The 21,056-nt window shown below is 49.6% G+C and overlaps 37 non-coding genes across 37 annotated transcripts; all 37 read left to right on the top strand.

The window, feature by feature from the left end:
- Positions 1-182: 182 nt before the first annotated feature.
- Positions 183-255, top strand: Trnaf-gaa (transfer RNA phenylalanine (anticodon GAA)). Its single transcript has one exon. It is a non-coding gene; the product is annotated as a tRNA-Phe (tRNA).
- A 540-nt stretch (positions 256-795) lies between these two features.
- Positions 796-868, top strand: Trnak-uuu (transfer RNA lysine (anticodon UUU)). The gene has a single exon. It is a non-coding gene; the product is annotated as a tRNA-Lys (tRNA).
- A 138-nt stretch (positions 869-1,006) lies between these two features.
- Trnas-cga (transfer RNA serine (anticodon CGA)) lies at positions 1,007-1,088 on the top strand. Its single transcript has one exon. It is a non-coding gene; the product is annotated as a tRNA-Ser (tRNA).
- A 740-nt stretch (positions 1,089-1,828) lies between these two features.
- Positions 1,829-1,910, top strand: Trnas-uga (transfer RNA serine (anticodon UGA)). The gene has a single exon. It is a non-coding gene; the product is annotated as a tRNA-Ser (tRNA).
- A 580-nt stretch (positions 1,911-2,490) lies between these two features.
- Trnaf-gaa (transfer RNA phenylalanine (anticodon GAA)) lies at positions 2,491-2,563 on the top strand. Its single transcript has one exon. It is a non-coding gene; the product is annotated as a tRNA-Phe (tRNA).
- A 540-nt stretch (positions 2,564-3,103) lies between these two features.
- On the top strand, positions 3,104-3,176 carry Trnak-uuu (transfer RNA lysine (anticodon UUU)). Its single transcript has one exon. It is a non-coding gene; the product is annotated as a tRNA-Lys (tRNA).
- A 138-nt stretch (positions 3,177-3,314) lies between these two features.
- On the top strand, positions 3,315-3,396 carry Trnas-cga (transfer RNA serine (anticodon CGA)). The gene has a single exon. It is a non-coding gene; the product is annotated as a tRNA-Ser (tRNA).
- Positions 3,397-4,136: 740 nt separating this feature from the next.
- Positions 4,137-4,218, top strand: Trnas-uga (transfer RNA serine (anticodon UGA)). The gene has a single exon. It is a non-coding gene; the product is annotated as a tRNA-Ser (tRNA).
- Positions 4,219-4,798: 580 nt separating this feature from the next.
- On the top strand, positions 4,799-4,871 carry Trnaf-gaa (transfer RNA phenylalanine (anticodon GAA)). The gene has a single exon. It is a non-coding gene; the product is annotated as a tRNA-Phe (tRNA).
- Positions 4,872-5,411: 540 nt separating this feature from the next.
- Trnak-uuu (transfer RNA lysine (anticodon UUU)) lies at positions 5,412-5,484 on the top strand. Its single transcript has one exon. It is a non-coding gene; the product is annotated as a tRNA-Lys (tRNA).
- A 138-nt stretch (positions 5,485-5,622) lies between these two features.
- On the top strand, positions 5,623-5,704 carry Trnas-cga (transfer RNA serine (anticodon CGA)). The gene has a single exon. It is a non-coding gene; the product is annotated as a tRNA-Ser (tRNA).
- A 740-nt stretch (positions 5,705-6,444) lies between these two features.
- On the top strand, positions 6,445-6,526 carry Trnas-uga (transfer RNA serine (anticodon UGA)). Its single transcript has one exon. It is a non-coding gene; the product is annotated as a tRNA-Ser (tRNA).
- Positions 6,527-7,106: 580 nt separating this feature from the next.
- Positions 7,107-7,179, top strand: Trnaf-gaa (transfer RNA phenylalanine (anticodon GAA)). The gene has a single exon. It is a non-coding gene; the product is annotated as a tRNA-Phe (tRNA).
- Positions 7,180-7,719: 540 nt separating this feature from the next.
- Positions 7,720-7,792, top strand: Trnak-uuu (transfer RNA lysine (anticodon UUU)). The gene has a single exon. It is a non-coding gene; the product is annotated as a tRNA-Lys (tRNA).
- A 138-nt stretch (positions 7,793-7,930) lies between these two features.
- Positions 7,931-8,012, top strand: Trnas-cga (transfer RNA serine (anticodon CGA)). The gene has a single exon. It is a non-coding gene; the product is annotated as a tRNA-Ser (tRNA).
- A 740-nt stretch (positions 8,013-8,752) lies between these two features.
- Trnas-uga (transfer RNA serine (anticodon UGA)) lies at positions 8,753-8,834 on the top strand. The gene has a single exon. It is a non-coding gene; the product is annotated as a tRNA-Ser (tRNA).
- Positions 8,835-9,414: 580 nt separating this feature from the next.
- Trnaf-gaa (transfer RNA phenylalanine (anticodon GAA)) lies at positions 9,415-9,487 on the top strand. The gene has a single exon. It is a non-coding gene; the product is annotated as a tRNA-Phe (tRNA).
- A 540-nt stretch (positions 9,488-10,027) lies between these two features.
- Trnak-uuu (transfer RNA lysine (anticodon UUU)) lies at positions 10,028-10,100 on the top strand. The gene has a single exon. It is a non-coding gene; the product is annotated as a tRNA-Lys (tRNA).
- A 138-nt stretch (positions 10,101-10,238) lies between these two features.
- On the top strand, positions 10,239-10,320 carry Trnas-cga (transfer RNA serine (anticodon CGA)). The gene has a single exon. It is a non-coding gene; the product is annotated as a tRNA-Ser (tRNA).
- A 740-nt stretch (positions 10,321-11,060) lies between these two features.
- Trnas-uga (transfer RNA serine (anticodon UGA)) lies at positions 11,061-11,142 on the top strand. The gene has a single exon. It is a non-coding gene; the product is annotated as a tRNA-Ser (tRNA).
- Positions 11,143-11,722: 580 nt separating this feature from the next.
- Positions 11,723-11,795, top strand: Trnaf-gaa (transfer RNA phenylalanine (anticodon GAA)). Its single transcript has one exon. It is a non-coding gene; the product is annotated as a tRNA-Phe (tRNA).
- A 540-nt stretch (positions 11,796-12,335) lies between these two features.
- Trnak-uuu (transfer RNA lysine (anticodon UUU)) lies at positions 12,336-12,408 on the top strand. The gene has a single exon. It is a non-coding gene; the product is annotated as a tRNA-Lys (tRNA).
- A 138-nt stretch (positions 12,409-12,546) lies between these two features.
- Trnas-cga (transfer RNA serine (anticodon CGA)) lies at positions 12,547-12,628 on the top strand. The gene has a single exon. It is a non-coding gene; the product is annotated as a tRNA-Ser (tRNA).
- A 740-nt stretch (positions 12,629-13,368) lies between these two features.
- Positions 13,369-13,450, top strand: Trnas-uga (transfer RNA serine (anticodon UGA)). Its single transcript has one exon. It is a non-coding gene; the product is annotated as a tRNA-Ser (tRNA).
- Positions 13,451-14,030: 580 nt separating this feature from the next.
- On the top strand, positions 14,031-14,103 carry Trnaf-gaa (transfer RNA phenylalanine (anticodon GAA)). Its single transcript has one exon. It is a non-coding gene; the product is annotated as a tRNA-Phe (tRNA).
- Positions 14,104-14,643: 540 nt separating this feature from the next.
- Trnak-uuu (transfer RNA lysine (anticodon UUU)) lies at positions 14,644-14,716 on the top strand. The gene has a single exon. It is a non-coding gene; the product is annotated as a tRNA-Lys (tRNA).
- Positions 14,717-14,854: 138 nt separating this feature from the next.
- On the top strand, positions 14,855-14,936 carry Trnas-cga (transfer RNA serine (anticodon CGA)). The gene has a single exon. It is a non-coding gene; the product is annotated as a tRNA-Ser (tRNA).
- A 740-nt stretch (positions 14,937-15,676) lies between these two features.
- Positions 15,677-15,758, top strand: Trnas-uga (transfer RNA serine (anticodon UGA)). Its single transcript has one exon. It is a non-coding gene; the product is annotated as a tRNA-Ser (tRNA).
- Positions 15,759-16,338: 580 nt separating this feature from the next.
- On the top strand, positions 16,339-16,411 carry Trnaf-gaa (transfer RNA phenylalanine (anticodon GAA)). The gene has a single exon. It is a non-coding gene; the product is annotated as a tRNA-Phe (tRNA).
- A 540-nt stretch (positions 16,412-16,951) lies between these two features.
- Positions 16,952-17,024, top strand: Trnak-uuu (transfer RNA lysine (anticodon UUU)). The gene has a single exon. It is a non-coding gene; the product is annotated as a tRNA-Lys (tRNA).
- Positions 17,025-17,162: 138 nt separating this feature from the next.
- On the top strand, positions 17,163-17,244 carry Trnas-cga (transfer RNA serine (anticodon CGA)). The gene has a single exon. It is a non-coding gene; the product is annotated as a tRNA-Ser (tRNA).
- A 740-nt stretch (positions 17,245-17,984) lies between these two features.
- Trnas-uga (transfer RNA serine (anticodon UGA)) lies at positions 17,985-18,066 on the top strand. The gene has a single exon. It is a non-coding gene; the product is annotated as a tRNA-Ser (tRNA).
- A 580-nt stretch (positions 18,067-18,646) lies between these two features.
- Positions 18,647-18,719, top strand: Trnaf-gaa (transfer RNA phenylalanine (anticodon GAA)). The gene has a single exon. It is a non-coding gene; the product is annotated as a tRNA-Phe (tRNA).
- Positions 18,720-19,259: 540 nt separating this feature from the next.
- On the top strand, positions 19,260-19,332 carry Trnak-uuu (transfer RNA lysine (anticodon UUU)). Its single transcript has one exon. It is a non-coding gene; the product is annotated as a tRNA-Lys (tRNA).
- Positions 19,333-19,470: 138 nt separating this feature from the next.
- On the top strand, positions 19,471-19,552 carry Trnas-cga (transfer RNA serine (anticodon CGA)). Its single transcript has one exon. It is a non-coding gene; the product is annotated as a tRNA-Ser (tRNA).
- A 702-nt stretch (positions 19,553-20,254) lies between these two features.
- On the top strand, positions 20,255-20,336 carry Trnas-uga (transfer RNA serine (anticodon UGA)). The gene has a single exon. It is a non-coding gene; the product is annotated as a tRNA-Ser (tRNA).
- A 580-nt stretch (positions 20,337-20,916) lies between these two features.
- On the top strand, positions 20,917-20,989 carry Trnaf-gaa (transfer RNA phenylalanine (anticodon GAA)). The gene has a single exon. It is a non-coding gene; the product is annotated as a tRNA-Phe (tRNA).
- The last annotated feature ends 67 nt before the right edge of the window (positions 20,990-21,056 follow it).

Genomic DNA, 21,056 nt, shown 5'->3' with positions numbered 1-21,056 from the left:
CACGAATCGAGTCGACATGTTTGCTTGTTACGATGACGGAAGAAGAAGAAATGTGTGTGTAACTTCACTGCATCGGCTGCTCGCCTTTCAGCGCCCCTGTGTCTTATCAGACGAAGGTGACTGTGAAATTGGCAACGAGGCAGAGGTTAATGAACACATGCAAATGACAACCTTCAACGTCAGCCGAAATAGCTCAGTTGGGAGAGCGTTAGACTGAAGATCTAAAGGTCCCTGGTTCGATCCCGGGTTTCGGCAGGGATTCGTTTTGATGCGACGCCAATGGAATTACTCTGCGTTTGTGATAATGCAACTACCGCTGACAACAAAAATGACTCTCTCCTGTAGCTGTTCTGGCTGTCTAGTGCATGCCATAAGAGGAACTCACTAGACAACTAACTCCCCTAGAAGCAAAAGAATTAAAAATATCCTACCGACTGCATTCCTGTTTCTGTGTCAGGTGGTGAAGAACGTCTTCAACGGAACCGTGAAATGAGCGAAAGCGTGGGAAACATTGCATTCGAAATGCTTGTGAAATTTCCAATTGCCCAGTGAGTGTCGACAAAACACGTAAATTCTCTGCTCCAACGTATGAGACGTAACAACTGGGGCAATTTGTTGTTGCATCATGTGCCAGCAGTCTTCGATAGTGTGTTACGAGCTTAGCGCGATAAGTTTGTAGACAGCATTTAGGCGACGTTTTATTTGTTAACGGCCCCATACAGCGATTGCACAACAGTAAAGGACATGAGTCAATGTATAGTTGTGCGTCGTTGGAGGTTTTGCAGCCTCGTGTGAGCCCGGATAGCTCAGTCGGTAGAGCATTAGGCTTTTAACCTAAGGGCCCAGGTTTCAAGTCCCTGTCCAGGCGGAAATTTTAATACTTTGGTAGCGATTCGTCTGGTAGCGGTGGAGACGCTACAGAAAATAATGCAGCTACGCCGTTTTCTGACACCACAGTGCTTTAAACGGTAGCAGTTGCATGTGTCCGGAGAACACCGCGCTAACGGCAGTCGTGGCCGAGTGGTTAAGGCGTCTGACTCGAAATCAGATTCCCTCTGGGAGCGTAGGTTCGAATCCTACCGGCTGCGTGCGATTTTGCGTAAAGAGGAGCAAACATTTTCGCACACATGTGACATGTGTGGGCGAATGCGGGTGCAAACCAGTGACGCCATTCTCAACAAGACGAAAATTTCCGTTTTAAGAATACTGAGTTTTCGCGACGACCGCTGCTTACTCTGGCTATCGGTTCACCTCACACTGACACTGACGCTGGGACTGCAGAAAGCCGTCGCTGAGATCGTGAGTACACAGATGTGCTCGAAAGTGATGGACAGAGCGAACATCTCATTTTCTTTTTAAGAATCGCAATTTCAATCACTCGAGTGCGGCAAAAGCAGTGGTGCAGCGTTTCTTTTCTTAAGATCTCGCAGCTGCTTGGAGGTATGTCCATCGTTTTAAGACGACAGAAAACTAGCGTCAGCGGTGCGTCAGTGGGAAGTCGGTGAAGTCGCCATTGGAGCCGTAAGCCAGTAATTACGACATGCGAATCACTCGCACACCACGCAGCTGTACGATAATGCTCTTGCGTGGGTCCGCATAGCTGAGTCGGTAGAGCGTTAGGTTTTCAACCAAAGGGTCCTGGGTTCAAGTCCCTGTCTGGGCGAAAATTAATACACCTGGGTTCAAGTCCCTGTCTGGGCGAAAATTAATACACTTTCGTAACGGCTAATGGAAACCGTACAGGAAAGAGTGAGGCCACGCCGTTTTCTGCCACCAGATTGCTTCTAAAGATGGCGGTTTCAGTTGTCGGGAGTCGCTTCCGCCACCGGCAGTCGTGGCCGAGTGGTTAAGGCGTCTGACTTGAAATCAGATTCCCTCTGGGAGCGTAGGTTCGAGTCCTGCCGACTGCGAAAATTTTCTCGCTCTCAAATGGCGGACGTTCAGCTGCATCCTAGCAGTTGCGTCACTACTAAACACGTGGGTCACCAGCAATGTGCAGTGCTATTTGATCCAGGGCGCAGCGCTACAGTCGCGCCCACAAGCTGCAGCTCATCTCCGCGTCTCGCAGGCGTCCACCAGGTGTTAGTACAAGTGTCGCCTCACTGGGCAGTGCAGATGTGTCCATTTTAGCTTGCAGACGATGACGTGTGAGCTAACGCAAGTCGAATGTTTTACCGTGTGTATCTGCTAGATACTGCCTCTCATACGGTGGAGAGACTCACTCCTTCTTGTGTCTCGTTCTCCGCACACGAGTTGCCCCTGGCATCGATATAGCACGGGTTTTCTAGCGTCAGCGAAGTCAATATTACACGAATCGAGTCGACATGTTTGCTTGTTACGATGACGGAAGAAGAAGAAATGTGTGTGTAACTTCACTGCATCGGCTGCTCGCCTTTCAGCGCCCCTGTGTCTTATCAGACGAAGGTGACTGTGAAATTGGCAACGAGGCAGAGGTTAATGAACACATGCAAATGACAACCTTCAACGTCAGCCGAAATAGCTCAGTTGGGAGAGCGTTAGAGTGAAGATCTAAAGGTCCCTGGTTCGATCCCGGGTTTCGGCAGGGATTCGTTTTGATGCGACGCCAATGGAATTACTCTGCGTTTGTGATAATGCAACTACCGCTGACAACAAAAATGACTCTCTCCTGTAGCTGTTCTGGTTGTCTAGTGCATGCCATAAGAGGAACTCACTAGACAACTAACTCCCCTAGAAGCAAAAGAATTAAAAATATCCTACCGACTGCATTCCTGTTTCTGTGTCAGGTGGTGAAGAACGTCTTCAACGGAACCGTGAAATGAGCGAAAGCGTGGGAAACATTGCATTCGAAATGCTTGTGAAATTTCCAATTGCCCAGTGAGTGTCGACAAAACACGTAAATTCTCTGCTCCAACGTATGAGACGTAACAACTGGGGCAATTTGTTGTTGCATCATGTGCCAGCAGTCTTCGATAGTGTGTTACGAGCTTAGCGCGATAAGTTTGTAGACAGCATTTAGGCGACGTTTTATTTGTTAACGGCCCCATACAGCGATTGCACAACAGTAAAGGACATGAGTCAATGTATAGTTGTGCGTCGTGGGAGGTTTTGCAGCCTCGTGTGAGCCCGGATAGCTCAGTCGGTAGAGCATTAGGCTTTTAACCTAAGGGCCCAGGTTTCAAGTCCCTGTCCAGGCGGAAATTTTAATACTTTGGTAGCGATTCGTCTGGTAGCGGTGGAGACGCTACAGAAAATAATGCAGCTACGCCGTTTTCTGACACCACAGTGCTTTAAACGGTAGCAGTTGCATGTGTCCGGAGAACACCGCGCTAACGGCAGTCGTGGCCGAGTGGTTAAGGCGTCTGACTCGAAATCAGATTCCCTCTGGGAGCGTAGGTTCGAATCCTACCGGCTGCGTGCGATTTTGCGTAAAGAGGAGCAAACATTTTCGCACACATGTGACATGTGTGGGCGAATGCGGGTGCAAACCAGTGACGCCATTCTCAACAAGACGAAAATTTCCGTTTTAAGAATACTGAGTTTTCGCGACGACCGCTGCTTACTCTGGCTATCGGTTCACCTCACACTGACACTGACGCTGGGACTGCAGAAAGCCGTCGCTGAGATCGTGAGTACACAGATGTGCTCGAAAGTGATGGACAGAGCGAACATCTCATTTTCTTTTTAAGAATCGCAATTTCAATCACTCGAGTGCGGCAAAAGCAGTGGTGCAGCGTTTCTTTTCTTAAGATCTCGCAGCTGCTTGGAGGTATGTCCATCGTTTTAAGACGACAGAAAACTAGCGTCAGCGGTGCGTCAGTGGGAAGTCGGTGAAGTCGCCATTGGAGCCGTAAGCCAGTAATTACGACATGCGAATCACTCGCACACCACGCAGCTGTACGATAATGCTCTTGCGTGGGTCCGCATAGCTGAGTCGGTAGAGCGTTAGGTTTTCAACCAAAGGGTCCTGGGTTCAAGTCCCTGTCTGGGCGAAAATTAATACACCTGGGTTCAAGTCCCTGTCTGGGCGAAAATTAATACACTTTCGTAACGGCTAATGGAAACCGTACAGGAAAGAGTGAGGCCACGCCGTTTTCTGCCACCAGATTGCTTCTAAAGATGGCGGTTTCAGTTGTCGGGAGTCGCTTCCGCCACCGGCAGTCGTGGCCGAGTGGTTAAGGCGTCTGACTTGAAATCAGATTCCCTCTGGGAGCGTAGGTTCGAGTCCTGCCGACTGCGAAAATTTTCTCGCTCTCAAATGGCGGACGTTCAGCTGCATCCTAGCAGTTGCGTCACTACTAAACACGTGGGTCACCAGCAATGTGCAGTGCTATTTGATCCAGGGCGCAGCGCTACAGTCGCGCCCACAAGCTGCAGCTCATCTCCGCGTCTCGCAGGCGTCCACCAGGTGTTAGTACAAGTGTCGCCTCACTGGGCAGTGCAGATGTGTCCATTTTAGCTTGCAGACGATGACGTGTGAGCTAACGCAAGTCGAATGTTTTACCGTGTGTATCTGCTAGATACTGCCTCTCATACGGTGGAGAGACTCACTCCTTCTTGTGTCTCGTTCTCCGCACACGAGTTGCCCCTGGCATCGATATAGCACGGGTTTTCTAGCGTCAGCGAAGTCAATATTACACGAATCGAGTCGACATGTTTGCTTGTTACGATGACGGAAGAAGAAGAAATGTGTGTGTAACTTCACTGCATCGGCTGCTCGCCTTTCAGCGCCCCTGTGTCTTATCAGACGAAGGTGACTGTGAAATTGGCAACGAGGCAGAGGTTAATGAACACATGCAAATGACAACCTTCAACGTCAGCCGAAATAGCTCAGTTGGGAGAGCGTTAGAGTGAAGATCTAAAGGTCCCTGGTTCGATCCCGGGTTTCGGCAGGGATTCGTTTTGATGCGACGCCAATGGAATTACTCTGCGTTTGTGATAATGCAACTACCGCTGACAACAAAAATGACTCTCTCCTGTAGCTGTTCTGGTTGTCTAGTGCATGCCATAAGAGGAACTCACTAGACAACTAACTCCCCTAGAAGCAAAAGAATTAAAAATATCCTACCGACTGCATTCCTGTTTCTGTGTCAGGTGGTGAAGAACGTCTTCAACGGAACCGTGAAATGAGCGAAAGCGTGGGAAACATTGCATTCGAAATGCTTGTGAAATTTCCAATTGCCCAGTGAGTGTCGACAAAACACGTAAATTCTCTGCTCCAACGTATGAGACGTAACAACTGGGGCAATTTGTTGTTGCATCATGTGCCAGCAGTCTTCGATAGTGTGTTACGAGCTTAGCGCGATAAGTTTGTAGACAGCATTTAGGCGACGTTTTATTTGTTAACGGCCCCATACAGCGATTGCACAACAGTAAAGGACATGAGTCAATGTATAGTTGTGCGTCGTGGGAGGTTTTGCAGCCTCGTGTGAGCCCGGATAGCTCAGTCGGTAGAGCATTAGGCTTTTAACCTAAGGGCCCAGGTTTCAAGTCCCTGTCCAGGCGGTAATTTTAATACTTTGGTAGCGATTCGTCTGGTAGCGGTGGAGACGCTACAGAAAATAATGCAGCTACGCCGTTTTCTGACACCACAGTGCTTTAAACGGTAGCAGTTGCATGTGTCCGGAGAACACCGCGCTAACGGCAGTCGTGGCCGAGTGGTTAAGGCGTCTGACTCGAAATCAGATTCCCTCTGGGAGCGTAGGTTCGAATCCTACCGGCTGCGTGCGATTTTGCGTAAAGAGGAGCAAACATTTTCGCACACATGTGACATGTGTGGGCGAATGCGGGTGCAAACCAGTGACGCCATTCTCAACAAGACGAAAATTTCCGTTTTAAGAATACTGAGTTTTCGCGACGACCGCTGCTTACTCTGGCTATCGGTTCACCTCACACTGACACTGACGCTGGGACTGCAGAAAGCCGTCGCTGAGATCGTGAGTACACAGATGTGCTCGAAAGTGATGGACAGAGCGAACATCTCATTTTCTTTTTAAGAATCGCAATTTCAATCACTCGAGTGCGGCAAAAGCAGTGGTGCAGCGTTTCTTTTCTTAAGATCTCGCAGCTGCTTGGAGGTATGTCCATCGTTTTAAGACGACAGAAAACTAGCGTCAGCGGTGCGTCAGTGGGAAGTCGGTGAAGTCGCCATTGGAGCCGTAAGCCAGTAATTACGACATGCGAATCACTCGCACACCACGCAGCTGTACGATAATGCTCTTGCGTGGGTCCGCATAGCTGAGTCGGTAGAGCGTTAGGTTTTCAACCAAAGGGTCCTGGGTTCAAGTCCCTGTCTGGGCGAAAATTAATACACCTGGGTTCAAGTCCCTGTCTGGGCGAAAATTAATACACTTTCGTAACGGCTAATGGAAACCGTACAGGAAAGAGTGAGGCCACGCCGTTTTCTGCCACCAGATTGCTTCTAAAGATGGCGGTTTCAGTTGTCGGGAGTCGCTTCCGCCACCGGCAGTCGTGGCCGAGTGGTTAAGGCGTCTGACTTGAAATCAGATTCCCTCTGGGAGCGTAGGTTCGAGTCCTGCCGACTGCGAAAATTTTCTCGCTCTCAAATGGCGGACGTTCAGCTGCATCCTAGCAGTTGCGTCACTACTAAACACGTGGGTCACCAGCAATGTGCAGTGCTATTTGATCCAGGGCGCAGCGCTACAGTCGCGCCCACAAGCTGCAGCTCATCTCCGCGTCTCGCAGGCGTCCACCAGGTGTTAGTACAAGTGTCGCCTCACTGGGCAGTGCAGATGTGTCCATTTTAGCTTGCAGACGATGACGTGTGAGCTAACGCAAGTCGAATGTTTTACCGTGTGTATCTGCTAGATACTGCCTCTCATACGGTGGAGAGACTCACTCCTTCTTGTGTCTCGTTCTCCGCACACGAGTTGCCCCTGGCATCGATATAGCACGGGTTTTCTAGCGTCAGCGAAGTCAATATTACACGAATCGAGTCGACATGTTTGCTTGTTACGATGACGGAAGAAGAAGAAATGTGTGTGTAACTTCACTGCATCGGCTGCTCGCCTTTCAGCGCCCCTGTGTCTTATCAGACGAAGGTGACTGTGAAATTGGCAACGAGGCAGAGGTTAATGAACACATGCAAATGACAACCTTCAACGTCAGCCGAAATAGCTCAGTTGGGAGAGCGTTAGACTGAAGATCTAAAGGTCCCTGGTTCGATCCCGGGTTTCGGCAGGGATTCGTTTTGATGCGACGCCAATGGAATTACTCTGCGTTTGTGATAATGCAACTACCGCTGACAACAAAAATGACTCTCTCCTGTAGCTGTTCTGGTTGTCTAGTGCATGCCATAAGAGGAACTCACTAGACAACTAACTCCCCTAGAAGCAAAAGAATTAAAAATATCCTACCGACTGCATTCCTGTTTCTGTGTCAGGTGGTGAAGAACGTCTTCAACGGAACCGTGAAATGAGCGAAAGCGTGGGAAACATTGCATTCGAAATGCTTGTGAAATTTCCAATTGCCCAGTGAGTGTCGACAAAACACGTAAATTCTCTGCTCCAACGTATGAGACGTAACAACTGGGGCAATTTGTTGTTGCATCATGTGCCAGCAGTCTTCGATAGTGTGTTACGAGCTTAGCGCGATAAGTTTGTAGACAGCATTTAGGCGACGTTTTATTTGTTAACGGCCCCATACAGCGATTGCACAACAGTAAAGGACATGAGTCAATGTATAGTTGTGCGTCGTTGGAGGTTTTGCAGCCTCATGTGAGCCCGGATAGCTCAGTCGGTAGAGCATTAGGCTTTTAACCTAAGGGCCCAGGTTTCAAGTCCCTGTCCAGGCGGAAATTTTAATACTTTGGTAGCGATTCGTCTGGTAGCGGTGGAGACGCTACAGAAAATAATGCAGCTACGCCGTTTTCTGACACCACAGTGCTTTAAACGGTAGCAGTTGCATGTGTCCGGAGAACACCGCGCTAACGGCAGTCGTGGCCGAGTGGTTAAGGCGTCTGACTCGAAATCAGATTCCCTCTGGGAGCGTAGGTTCGAATCCTACCGGCTGCGTGCGATTTTGCGTAAAGAGGAGCAAACATTTTCGCACACATGTGACATGTGTGGGCGAATGCGGGTGCAAACCAGTGACGCCATTCTCAACAAGACGAAAATTTCCGTTTTAAGAATACTGAGTTTTCGCGACGACCGCTGCTTACTCTCGCTATCGGTTCACCTCACACTGACACTGACGCTGGGACTGCAGAAAGCCGTCGCTGAGATCGTGAGTACACAGATGTGCTCGAAAGTGATGGACAGAGCGAACATCTCATTTTCTTTTTAAGAATCGCAATTTCAATCACTCGAGTGCGGCAAAAGCAGTGGTGCAGCGTTTCTTTTCTTAAGATCTCGCAGCTGCTTGGAGGTATGTCCATCGTTTTAAGACGACAGAAAACTAGCGTCAGCGGTGCGTCAGTGGGAAGTCGGTGAAGTCGCCATTGGAGCCGTAAGCCAGTAATTACGACATGCGAATCACTCGCACACCACGCAGCTGTACGATAATGCTCTTGCGTGGGTCCGCATAGCTGAGTCGGTAGAGCGTTAGGTTTTCAACCAAAGGGTCCTGGGTTCAAGTCCCTGTCTGGGCGAAAATTAATACACCTGGGTTCAAGTCCCTGTCTGGGCGAAAATTAATACACTTTCGTAACGGCTAATGGAAACCGTACAGGAAAGAGTGAGGCCACGCCGTTTTCTGCCACCAGATTGCTTCTAAAGATGGCGGTTTCAGTTGTCGGGAGTCGCTTCCGCCACCGGCAGTCGTGGCCGAGTGGTTAAGGCGTCTGACTTGAAATCAGATTCCCTCTGGGAGCGTAGGTTCGAGTCCTGCCGACTGCGAAAATTTTCTCGCTCTCAAATGGCGGACGTTCAGCTGCATCCTAGCAGTTGCGTCACTACTAAACACGTGGGTCACCAGCAATGTGCAGTGCTATTTGATCCAGGGCGCAGCGCTACAGTCGCGCCCACAAGCTGCAGCTCATCTCCGCGTCTCGCAGGCGTCCACCAGGTGTTAGTACAAGTGTCGCCTCACTGGGCAGTGCAGATGTGTCCATTTTAGCTTGCAGACGATGACGTGTGAGCTAACGCAAGTCGAATGTTTTACCGTGTGTATCTGCTAGATACTGCCTCTCATACGGTGGAGAGACTCACTCCTTCTTGTGTCTCGTTCTCCGCACACGAGTTGCCCCTGGCATCGATATAGCACGGGTTTTCTAGCGTCAGCGAAGTCAATATTACACGAATCGAGTCGACATGTTTGCTTGTTACGATGACGGAAGAAGAAGAAATGTGTGTGTAACTTCACTGCATCGGCTGCTCGCCTTTCAGCGCCCCTGTGTCTTACCAGACGAAGGTGACTGTGAAATTGGCAACGAGGCAGAGGTTAATGAACACATGCAAATGACAACCTTCAACGTCAGCCGAAATAGCTCAGTTGGGAGAGCGTTAGAGTGAAGATCTAAAGGTCCCTGGTTCGATCCCGGGTTTCGGCAGGGATTCGTTTTGATGCGACGCCAATGGAATTACTCTGCGTTTGTGATAATGCAACTACCGCTGACAACAAAAATGACTCTCTCCTGTAGCTGTTCTGGTTGTCTAGTGCATGCCATAAGAGGAACTCACTAGACAACTAACTCCCCTAGAAGCAAAAGAATTAAAAATATCCTACCGACTGCATTCCTGTTTCTGTGTCAGGTGGTGAAGAACGTCTTCAACGGAACCGTGAAATGAGCGAAAGCGTGGGAAACATTGCATTCGAAATGCTTGTGAAATTTCCAATTGCCCAGTGAGTGTCGACAAAACACGTAAATTCTCTGCTCCAACGTATGAGACGTAACAACTGGGGCAATTTGTTGTTGCATCATGTGCCAGCAGTCTTCGATAGTGTGTTACGAGCTTAGCGCGATAAGTTTGTAGACAGCATTTAGGCGACGTTTTATTTGTTAACGGCCCCATACAGCGATTGCACAACAGTAAAGGACATGAGTCAATGTATAGTTGTGCGTCGTTGGAGGTTTTGCAGCCTCGTGTGAGCCCGGATAGCTCAGTCGGTAGAGCATTAGGCTTTTAACCTAAGGGCCCAGGTTTCAAGTCCCTGTCCAGGCGGAAATTTTAATACTTTGGTAGCGATTCGTCTGGTAGCGGTGGAGACGCTACAGAAAATAATGCAGCTACGCCGTTTTCTGACACCACAGTGCTTTAAACGGTAGCAGTTGCATGTGTCCGGAGAACACCGCGCTAACGGCAGTCGTGGCCGAGTGGTTAAGGCGTCTGACTCGAAATCAGATTCCCTCTGGGAGCGTAGGTTCGAATCCTACCGGCTGCGTGCGATTTTGCGTAAAGAGGAGCAAACATTTTCGCACACATGTGACATGTGTGGGCGAATGCGGGTGCAAACCAGTGACGCCATTCTCAACAAGACGAAAATTTCCGTTTTAAGAATACTGAGTTTTCGCGACGACCGCTGCTTACTCTGGCTATCGGTTCACCTCACACTGACACTGACGCTGGGACTGCAGAAAGCCGTCGCTGAGATCGTGAGTACACAGATGTGCTCGAAAGTGATGGACAGAGCGAACATCTCATTTTCTTTTTAAGAATCGCAATTTCAATCACTCGAGTGCGGCAAAAGCAGTGGTGCAGCGTTTCTTTTCTTAAGATCTCGCAGCTGCTTGGAGGTATGTCCATCGTTTTAAGACGACAGAAAACTAGCGTCAGCGGTGCGTCAGTGGGAAGTCGGTGAAGTCGCCATTGGAGCCGTAAGCCAGTAATTACGACATGCGAATCACTCGCACACCACGCAGCTGTACGATAATGCTCTTGCGTGGGTCCGCATAGCTGAGTCGGTAGAGCGTTAGGTTTTCAACCAAAGGGTCCTGGGTTCAAGTCCCTGTCTGGGCGAAAATTAATACACCTGGGTTCAAGTCCCTGTCTGGGCGAAAATTAATACACTTTCGTAACGGCTAATGGAAACCGTACAGGAAAGAGTGAGGCCACGCCGTTTTCTGCCACCAGATTGCTTCTAAAGATGGCGGTTTCAGTTGTCGGGAGTCGCTTCCGCCACCGGCAGTCGTGGCCGAGTGGTTAAGGCGTCTGACTTGAAATCAGATTCCCTCTGGGAGCGTAGGTTCGAGTCCTGCCGACTGCGAAAATTTTCTCGCTCTCAAATGGCGGACGTTCAGCTGCATCCTAGCAGTTGCGTCACTACTAAACACGTGGGTCACCAGCAATGTGCAGTGCTATTTGATCCAGGGCGCAGCGCTACAGTCGCGCCCACAAGCTGCAGCTCATCTCCGCGTCTCGCAGGCGTCCACCAGGTGTTAGTACAAGTGTCGCCTCACTGGGCAGTGCAGATGTGTCCATTTTAGCTTGCAGACGATGACGTGTGAGCTAACGCAAGTCGAATGTTTTACCGTGTGTATCTGCTAGATACTGCCTCTCATACGGTGGAGAGACTCACTCCTTCTTGTGTCTCGTTCTCCGCACACGAGTTGCCCCTGGCATCGATATAGCACGGGTTTTCTAGCGTCAGCGAAGTCAATATTACACGAATCGAGTCGACATGTTTGCTTGTTACGATGACGGAAGAAGAAGAAATGTGTGTGTAACTTCACTGCATCGGCTGCTCGCCTTTCAGCGCCCCTGTGTCTTATCAGACGAAGGTGACTGTGAAATTGGCAACGAGGCAGAGGTTAATGAACACATGCAAATGACAACCTTCAACGTCAGCCGAAATAGCTCAGTTGGGAGAGCGTTAGACTGAAGATCTAAAGGTCCCTGGTTCGATCCCGGGTTTCGGCAGGGATTCGTTTTGATGCGACGCCAATGGAATTACTCTGCGTTTGTGATAATGCAACTACCGCTGACAACAAAAATGACTCTCTCCTGTAGCTGTTCTGGTTGTCTAGTGCATGCCATAAGAGGAACTCACTAGACAACTAACTCCCCTAGAAGCAAAAGAATTAAAAATATCCTACCGACTGCATTCCTGTTTCTGTGTCAGGTGGTGAAGAACGTCTTCAACGGAACCGTGAAATGAGCGAAAGCGTGGGAAACATTGCATTCGAAATGCTTGTGAAATTTCCAATTGCCCAGTGAGTGTCGACAAAACACGTAAATTCTCTGCTCCAACGTATGAGACGTAACAACTGGGGCAATTTGTTGTTGCATCATGTGCCAGCAGTCTTCGATAGTGTGTTACGAGCTTAGCGCGATAAGTTTGTAGACAGCATTTAGGCGACGTTTTATTTGTTAACGGCCCCATACAGCGATTGCACAACAGTAAAGGACATGAGTCAATGTATAGTTGTGCGTCGTTGGAGGTTTTGCAGCCTCATGTGAGCCCGGATAGCTCAGTCGGTAGAGCATTAGGCTTTTAACCTAAGGGCCCAGGTTTCAAGTCCCTGTCCAGGCGGAAATTTTAATACTTTGGTAGCGATTCGTCTGGTAGCGGTGGAGACGCTACAGAAAATAATGCAGCTACGCCGTTTTCTGACACCACAGTGCTTTAAACGGTAGCAGTTGCATGTGTCCGGAGAACACCGCGCTAACGGCAGTCGTGGCCGAGTGGTTAAGGCGTCTGACTCGAAATCAGATTCCCTCTGGGAGCGTAGGTTCGAATCCTACCGGCTGCGTGCGATTTTGCGTAAAGAGGAGCAAACATTTTCGCACACATGTGACATGTGTGGGCGAATGCGGGTGCAAACCAGTGACGCCATTCTCAACAAGACGAAAATTTCCGTTTTAAGAATACTGAGTTTTCGCGACGACCGCTGCTTACTCTCGCTATCGGTTCACCTCACACTGACACTGACGCTGGGACTGCAGAAAGCCGTCGCTGAGATCGTGAGTACACAGATGTGCTCGAAAGTGATGGACAGAGCGAACATCTCATTTTCTTTTTAAGAATCGCAATTTCAATCACTCGAGTGCGGCAAAAGCAGTGGTGCAGCGTTTCTTTTCTTAAGATCTCGCAGCTGCTTGGAGGTATGTCCATCGTTTTAAGACGACAGAAAACTAGCGTCAGCGGTGCGTCAGTGGGAAGTCGGTGAAGTCGCCATTGGAGCCGTAAGCCAGTAATTACGACATGCGAATCACTCGCACACCACGCAGCTGTACGATAATGCTCTTGCGTGGGTCCGCATAGCTGAGTCGGTAGAGCGTTAGGTTTTCAACCAAAGGGTCCTGGGTTCAAGTCCCTGTCTGGGCGAAAATTAATACACCTGGGTTCAAGTCCCTGTCTGGGCGAAAATTAATACACTTTCGTAACGGCTAATGGAAACCGTACAGGAAAGAGTGAGGCCACGCCGTTTTCTGCCACCAGATTGCTTCTAAAGATGGCGGTTTCAGTTGTCGGGAGTCGCTTCCGCCACCGGCAGTCGTGGCCGAGTGGTTAAGGCGTCTGACTTGAAATCAGATTCCCTCTGGGAGCGTAGGTTCGAGTCCTGCCGACTGCGAAAATTTTCTCGCTCTCAAATGGCGGACGTTCAGCTGCATCCTAGCAGTTGCGTCACTACTAAACACGTGGGTCACCAGCAATGTGCAGTGCTATTTGATCCAGGGCGCAGCGCTACAGTCGCGCCCACAAGCTGCAGCTCATCTCCGCGTCTCGCAGGCGTCCACCAGGTGTTAGTACAAGTGTCGCCTCACTGGGCAGTGCAGATGTGTCCATTTTAGCTTGCAGACGATGACGTGTGAGCTAACGCAAGTCGAATGTTTTACCGTGTGTATCTGCTAGATACTGCCTCTCATACGGTGGAGAGACTCACTCCTTCTTGTGTCTCGTTCTCCGCACACGAGTTGCCCCTGGCATCGATATAGCACGGGTTTTCTAGCGTCAGCGAAGTCAATATTACACGAATCGAGTCGACATGTTTGCTTGTTACGATGACGGAAGAAGAAGAAATGTGTGTGTAACTTCACTGCATCGGCTGCTCGCCTTTCAGCGCCCCTGTGTCTTACCAGACGAAGGTGACTGTGAAATTGGCAACGAGGCAGAGGTTAATGAACACATGCAAATGACAACCTTCAACGTCAGCCGAAATAGCTCAGTTGGGAGAGCGTTAGAGTGAAGATCTAAAGGTCCCTGGTTCGATCCCGGGTTTCGGCAGGGATTCGTTTTGATGCGACGCCAATGGAATTACTCTGCGTTTGTGATAATGCAACTACCGCTGACAACAAAAATGACTCTCTCCTGTAGCTGTTCTGGTTGTCTAGTGCATGCCATAAGAGGAACTCACTAGACAACTAACTCCCCTAGAAGCAAAAGAATTAAAAATATCCTACCGACTGCATTCCTGTTTCTGTGTCAGGTGGTGAAGAACGTCTTCAACGGAACCGTGAAATGAGCGAAAGCGTGGGAAACATTGCATTCGAAATGCTTGTGAAATTTCCAATTGCCCAGTGAGTGTCGACAAAACACGTAAATTCTCTGCTCCAACGTATGAGACGTAACAACTGGGGCAATTTGTTGTTGCATCATGTGCCAGCAGTCTTCGATAGTGTGTTACGAGCTTAGCGCGATAAGTTTGTAGACAGCATTTAGGCGACGTTTTATTTGTTAACGGCCCCATACAGCGATTGCACAACAGTAAAGGACATGAGTCAATGTATAGTTGTGCGTCGTTGGAGGTTTTGCAGCCTCGTGTGAGCCCGGATAGCTCAGTCGGTAGAGCATTAGGCTTTTAACCTAAGGGCCCAGGTTTCAAGTCCCTGTCCAGGCGGAAATTTTAATACTTTGGTAGCGATTCGTCTGGTAGCGGTGGAGACGCTACAGAAAATAATGCAGCTACGCCGTTTTCTGACACCACAGTGCTTTAAACGGTAGCAGTTGCATGTGTCCGGAGAACACCGCGCTAACGGCAGTCGTGGCCGAGTGGTTAAGGCGTCTGACTCGAAATCAGATTCCCTCTGGGAGCGTAGGTTCGAATCCTACCGGCTGCGTGCGATTTTGCGTAAAGAGGAGCAAACATTTTCGCACACATGTGACATGTGTGGGCGAATGCGGGTGCAAACCAGTGACGCCATTCTCAACAAGACGAAAATTTCCGTTTTAAGAATACTGAGTTTTCGCGACGACCGCTGCTTACTCTGGCTATCGGTTCACCTCACACTGACACTGACGCTGGGACTGCAGAAAGCCGTCGCTGAGATCGTGAGTACACAGATGTGCTCGAAAGTGATGGACAGAGCGAACATCTCATTTTCTTTTTAAGAATCGCAATTTCAATCACTCGAGTGCGGCAAAAGCAGTGGTGCAGCGTTTCTTTTCTTAAGATCTCGCAGCTGCTTGGAGGTATGTCCATCGTTTTAAGACGACAGAAAACTAGCGTCAGCGGTGCGTCAGTGGGAAGTCGGTGAAGTCGCCATTGGAGCCGTAAGCCAGTAATTACGACATGCGAATCACTCGCACACCACGCAGCTGTACGATAATGCTCTTGCGTGGGTCCGCATAGCTGAGTCGGTAGAGCGTTAGGTTTTCAACCAAAGGGTCCTGGGTTCAAGTCCCTGTCTGGGCGAAAATTAATACACCTGGGTTCAAGTCCCTGTCTGGGCGAAAATTAATACACTTTCGTAACGGCTAATGGAAACCGTACAGGAAAGAGTGAGGCCACGCCGTTTTCTGCCACCAGATTGCTTCTAAAGATGGCGGTTTCAGTTGTCGGGAGTCGCTTCCGCCACCGGCAGTCGTGGCCGAGTGGTTAAGGCGTCTGACTTGAAATCAGATTCCCTCTGGGAGCGTAGGTTCGAGTCCTGCCGACTGCGAAAATTTTCTCGCTCTCAAATGGCGGACGTTCAGCTGCATCCTAGCAGTTGCGTCACTACTAAACACGTGGGTCACCAGCAATGTGCAGTGCTATTTGATCCAGGGCGCAGCGCTACAGTCGCGCCCACAAGCTGCAGCTCATCTCCGCGTCTCGCAGGCGTCCACCAGGTGTTAGTACAAGTGTCGCCTCACTGGGCAGTGCAGATGTGTCCATTTTAGCTTGCAGACGATGACGTGTGAGCTAACGCAAGTCGAATGTTTTACCGTGTGTATCTGCTAGATACTGCCTCTCATACGGTGGAGAGACTCACTCCTTCTTGTGTCTCGTTCTCCGCACACGAGTTGCCCCTGGCATCGATATAGCACGGGTTTTCTAGCGTCAGCGAAGTCAATATTACACGAATCGAGTCGACATGTTTGCTTGTTACGATGACGGAAGAAGAAGAAATGTGTGTGTAACTTCACTGCATCGGCTGCTCGCCTTTCAGCGCCCCTGTGTCTTATCAGACGAAGGTGACTGTGAAATTGGCAACGAGGCAGAGGTTAATGAACACATGCAAATGACAACCTTCAACGTCAGCCGAAATAGCTCAGTTGGGAGAGCGTTAGACTGAAGATCTAAAGGTCCCTGGTTCGATCCCGGGTTTCGGCAGGGATTCGTTTTGATGCGACGCCAATGGAATTACTCTGCGTTTGTGATAATGCAACTACCGCTGACAACAAAAATGACTCTCTCCTGTAGCTGTTCTGGTTGTCTAGTGCATGCCATAAGAGGAACTCACTAGACAACTAACTCCCCTAGAAGCAAAAGAATTAAAAATATCCTACCGACTGCATTCCTGTTTCTGTGTCAGGTGGTGAAGAACGTCTTCAACGGAACCGTGAAATGAGCGAAAGCGTGGGAAACATTGCATTCGAAATGCTTGTGAAATTTCCAATTGCCCAGTGAGTGTCGACAAAACACGTAAATTCTCTGCTCCAACGTATGAGACGTAACAACTGGGGCAATTTGTTGTTGCATCATGTGCCAGCAGTCTTCGATAGTGTGTTACGAGCTTAGCGCGATAAGTTTGTAGACAGCATTTAGGCGACGTTTTATTTGTTAACGGCCCCATACAGCGATTGCACAACAGTAAAGGACATGAGTCAATGTATAGTTGTGCGTCGTTGGAGGTTTTGCAGCCTCGTGTGAGCCCGGATAGCTCAGTCGGTAGAGCATTAGGCTTTTAACCTAAGGGCCCAGGTTTCAAGTCCCTGTCCAGGCGGAAATTTTAATACTTTGGTAGCGATTCGTCTGGTAGCGGTGGAGACGCTACAGAAAATAATGCAGCTACGCCGTTTTCTGACACCACAGTGCTTTAAACGGTAGCAGTTGCATGTGTCCGGAGAACACCGCGCTAACGGCAGTCGTGGCCGAGTGGTTAAGGCGTCTGACTCGAAATCAGATTCCCTCTGGGAGCGTAGGTTCGAATCCTACCGGCTGCGTGCGATTTTGCGTAAAGAGGAGCAAACATTTTCGCACACATGTGACATGTGTGGGCGAATGCGGGTGCAAACCAGTGACGCCATTCTCAACAAGACGAAAATTTCCGTTTTAAGAATACTGAGTTTTCGCGACGACCGCTGCTTACTCTGGCTATCGGTTCACCTCACACTGACACTGACGCTGGGACTGCAGAAAGCCGTCGCTGAGATCGTGAGTACACAGATGTGCTCGAAAGTGATGGACAGAGCGAACATCTCATTTTCTTTTTAAGAATCGCAATTTCAATCACTCGAGTGCGGCAAAAGCAGTGGTGCAGCGTTTCTTTTCTTAAGATCTCGCAGCTGCTTGGAGGTATGTCCATCGTTTTAAGACGACAGAAAACTAGCGTCAGCGGTGCGTCAGTGGGAAGTCGGTGAAGTCGCCATTGGAGCCGTAAGCCAGTAATTACGACATGCGAATCACTCGCACACCACGCAGCTGTACGATAATGCTCTTGCGTGGGTCCGCATAGCTGAGTCGGTAGAGCGTTAGGTTTTCAACCAAAGGGTCCTGGGTTCAAGTCCCTGTCTGGGCGAAAATTAATACACCTGGGTTCAAGTCCCTGTCTGGGCGAAAATTAATACACTTTCGTAACGGCTAATGGAAACCGTACAGGAAAGAGTGAGGCCACGCCGTTTTCTGCCACCAGATTGCTTCTAAAGATGGCGGTTTCAGTTGTCGGGAGTCGCTTCCGCCACCGGCAGTCGTGGCCGAGTGGTTAAGGCGTCTGACTTGAAATCAGATTCCCTCTGGGAGCGTAGGTTCGAGTCCTGCCGACTGCGAAAATTTTCTCGCTCTCAAATGGCGGACGTTCAGCTGCATCCTAGCAGTTGCGTCACTACTAAACACGTGGGTCACCAGCAATGTGCAGTGCTATTTGATCCAGGGCGCAGCGCTACAGTCGCGCCCACAAGCTGCAGCTCATCTCCGCGTCTCGCAGGCGTCCACCAGGTGTTAGTACAAGTGTCGCCTCACTGGGCAGTGCAGATGTGTCCATTTTAGCTTGCAGACGATGACGTGTGAGCTAACGCAAGTCGAATGTTTTACCGTGTGTATCTGCTAGATACTGCCTCTCATACGGTGGAGAGACTCACTCCTTCTTGTGTCTCGTTCTCCGCACACGAGTTGCCCCTGGCATCGATATAGCACGGGTTTTCTAGCGTCAGCGAAGTCAATATTACACGAATCGAGTCGACATGTTTGCTTGTTACGATGACGGAAGAAGAAGAAATGTGTGTGTAACTTCACTGCATCGGCTGCTCGCCTTTCAGCGCCCCTGTGTCTTATCAGACGAAGGTGACTGTGAAATTGGCAACGAGGCAGAGGTTAATGAACACATGCAAATGACAACCTTCAACGTCAGCCGAAATAGCTCAGTTGGGAGAGCGTTAGACTGAAGATCTAAAGGTCCCTGGTTCGATCCCGGGTTTCGGCAGGGATTCGTTTTGATGCGACGCCAATGGAATTACTCTGCGTTTGTGATAATGCAACTACCGCTGACAACAAAAATGACTCTCTCCTGTAGCTGTTCTGGTTGTCTAGTGCATGCCATAAGAGGAACTCACTAGACAACTAACTCCCCTAGAAGCAAAAGAATTAAAAATATCCTACCGACTGCATTCCTGTTTCTGTGTCAGGTGGTGAAGAACGTCTTCAACGGAACCGTGAAATGAGCGAAAGCGTGGGAAACATTGCATTCGAAATGCTTGTGAAATTTCCAATTGCCCAGTGAGTGTCGACAAAACACGTAAATTCTCTGCTCCAACGTATGAGACGTAACAACTGGGGCAATTTGTTGTTGCATCATGTGCCAGCAGTCTTCGATAGTGTGTTACGAGCTTAGCGCGATAAGTTTGTAGACAGCATTTAGGCGACGTTTTATTTGTTAACGGCCCCATACAGCGATTGCACAACAGTAAAGGACATGAGTCAATGTATAGTTGTGCGTCGTTGGAGGTTTTGCAGCCTCGTGTGAGCCCGGATAGCTCAGTCGGTAGAGCATTAGGCTTTTAACCTAAGGGCCCAGGTTTCAAGTCCCTGTCCAGGCGGAAATTTTAATACTTTGGTAGCGATTCGTCTGGTAGCGGTGGAGACGCTACAGAAAATAATGCAGCTACGCCGTTTTCTGACACCACAGTGCTTTAAACGGTAGCAGTTGCATGTGTCCGGAGAACACCGCGCTAACGGCAGTCGTGGCCGAGTGGTTAAGGCGTCTGACTCGAAATCAGATTCCCTCTGGGAGCGTAGGTTCGAATCCTACCGGCTGCGTGCGATTTTGCGTAAAGAGGAGCAAACATTTTCGCACACATGTGACATGTGTGGGCGAATGCGGGTGCAAACCAGTGACGCCATTCTCAACAAGACGAAAATTTCCGTTTTAAGAATACTGAGTTTTCGCGACGACCGCTGCTTACTCTGGCTATCGGTTCACCTCACACTGACACTGACGCTGGGACTGCAGAAAGCCGTCGCTGAGATCGTGAGTACACAGATGTGCTCGAAAGTGATGGACAGAGCGAACATCTCATTTTCTTTTTAAGAATCGCAATTTCAATCACTCGAGTGCGGCAAAAGCAGTGGTGCAGCGTTTCTTTTCTTAAGATCTCGCAGCTGCTTGGAGGTATGTCCATCGTTTTAAGACGACAGAAAACTAGCGTCAGCAGTGCGTCAGTGGGAAGTCGGTGAAGTCGCCATTGGAGCCGTAAGCCAGTAATTACGACATGCGAATCACTCGCACACCACGCAGCTGTACGATAATGCTCTTGCGTGGGTCCGCATAGCTGAGTCGGTAGAGCGTTAGGTTTTCAACCAAAGGGTCCTGGGTTCAAGTCCCTGTCTGGGCGAAAATTAATACACTTTCGTAACGGCTAATGGAAACCGTACAGGAAAGAGTGAGGCCACGCCGTTTTCTGCCACCAGATCGCTTCTAAAGATGGCGGTTTCAGTTGTCGGGAGTCGCTTCCGCCACCGGCAGTCGTGGCCGAGTGGTTAAGGCGTCTGACTTGAAATCAGATTCCCTCTGGGAGCGTAGGTTCGAGTCCTGCCGACTGCGAAAATTTTCTCGCTCTCAAATGGCGGACGTTCAGCTGCATCCTAGCAGTTGCGTCACTACTAAACACGTGGGTCACCAGCAATGTGCAGTGCTATTTGATCCAGGGCGCAGCGCTACAGTCGCGCCCACAAGCTGCAGCTCATCTCCGCGTCTCGCAGGCGTCCACCAGGTGTTAGTACAAGTGTCGCCTCACTGGGCAGTGCAGATGTGTCCATTTTAGCTTGCAGACGATGACGTGTGAGCTAACGCAAGTCGAATGTTTTACCGTGTGTATCTGCTAGATACTGCCTCTCATACGGTGGAGAGACTCACTCCTTCTTGTGTCTCGTTCTCCGCACACGAGTTGCCCCTGGCATCGATATAGCACGGGTTTTCTAGCGTCAGCGAAGTCAATATTACACGAATCGAGTCGACATGTTTGCTTGTTAAGATGACGGAAGAAGAAGAAATGTGTGTGTAACTTCACTGCATCGGCTGCTCGCCTTTCAGCGCCCCTGTGTCTTATCAGACGAAGGTGACTGTGAAATTGGCAACGAGGCAGAGGTTAATGAACACATGCAAATGACAACCTTCAACGTCAGCCGAAATAGCTCAGTTGGGAGAGCGTTAGACTGAAGATCTAAAGGTCCCTGGTTCGATCCCGGGTTTCGGCAGGGATTCGTTTTGATGCGACGCCAATGGAATTACTCTGCGTTTGTGATAATGCAACTACCGCTGACA

The sequence above is a fragment of the Schistocerca serialis genome, chromosome 4, assembly GCF_023864345.2.
Source record: "Schistocerca serialis cubense isolate TAMUIC-IGC-003099 chromosome 4, iqSchSeri2.2, whole genome shotgun sequence".
Classification (NCBI taxonomy): Eukaryota; Metazoa; Arthropoda; class Insecta; order Orthoptera; family Acrididae; genus Schistocerca; species Schistocerca serialis.
This window is presented reverse-complemented; position numbering and strand designations above follow the sequence as displayed.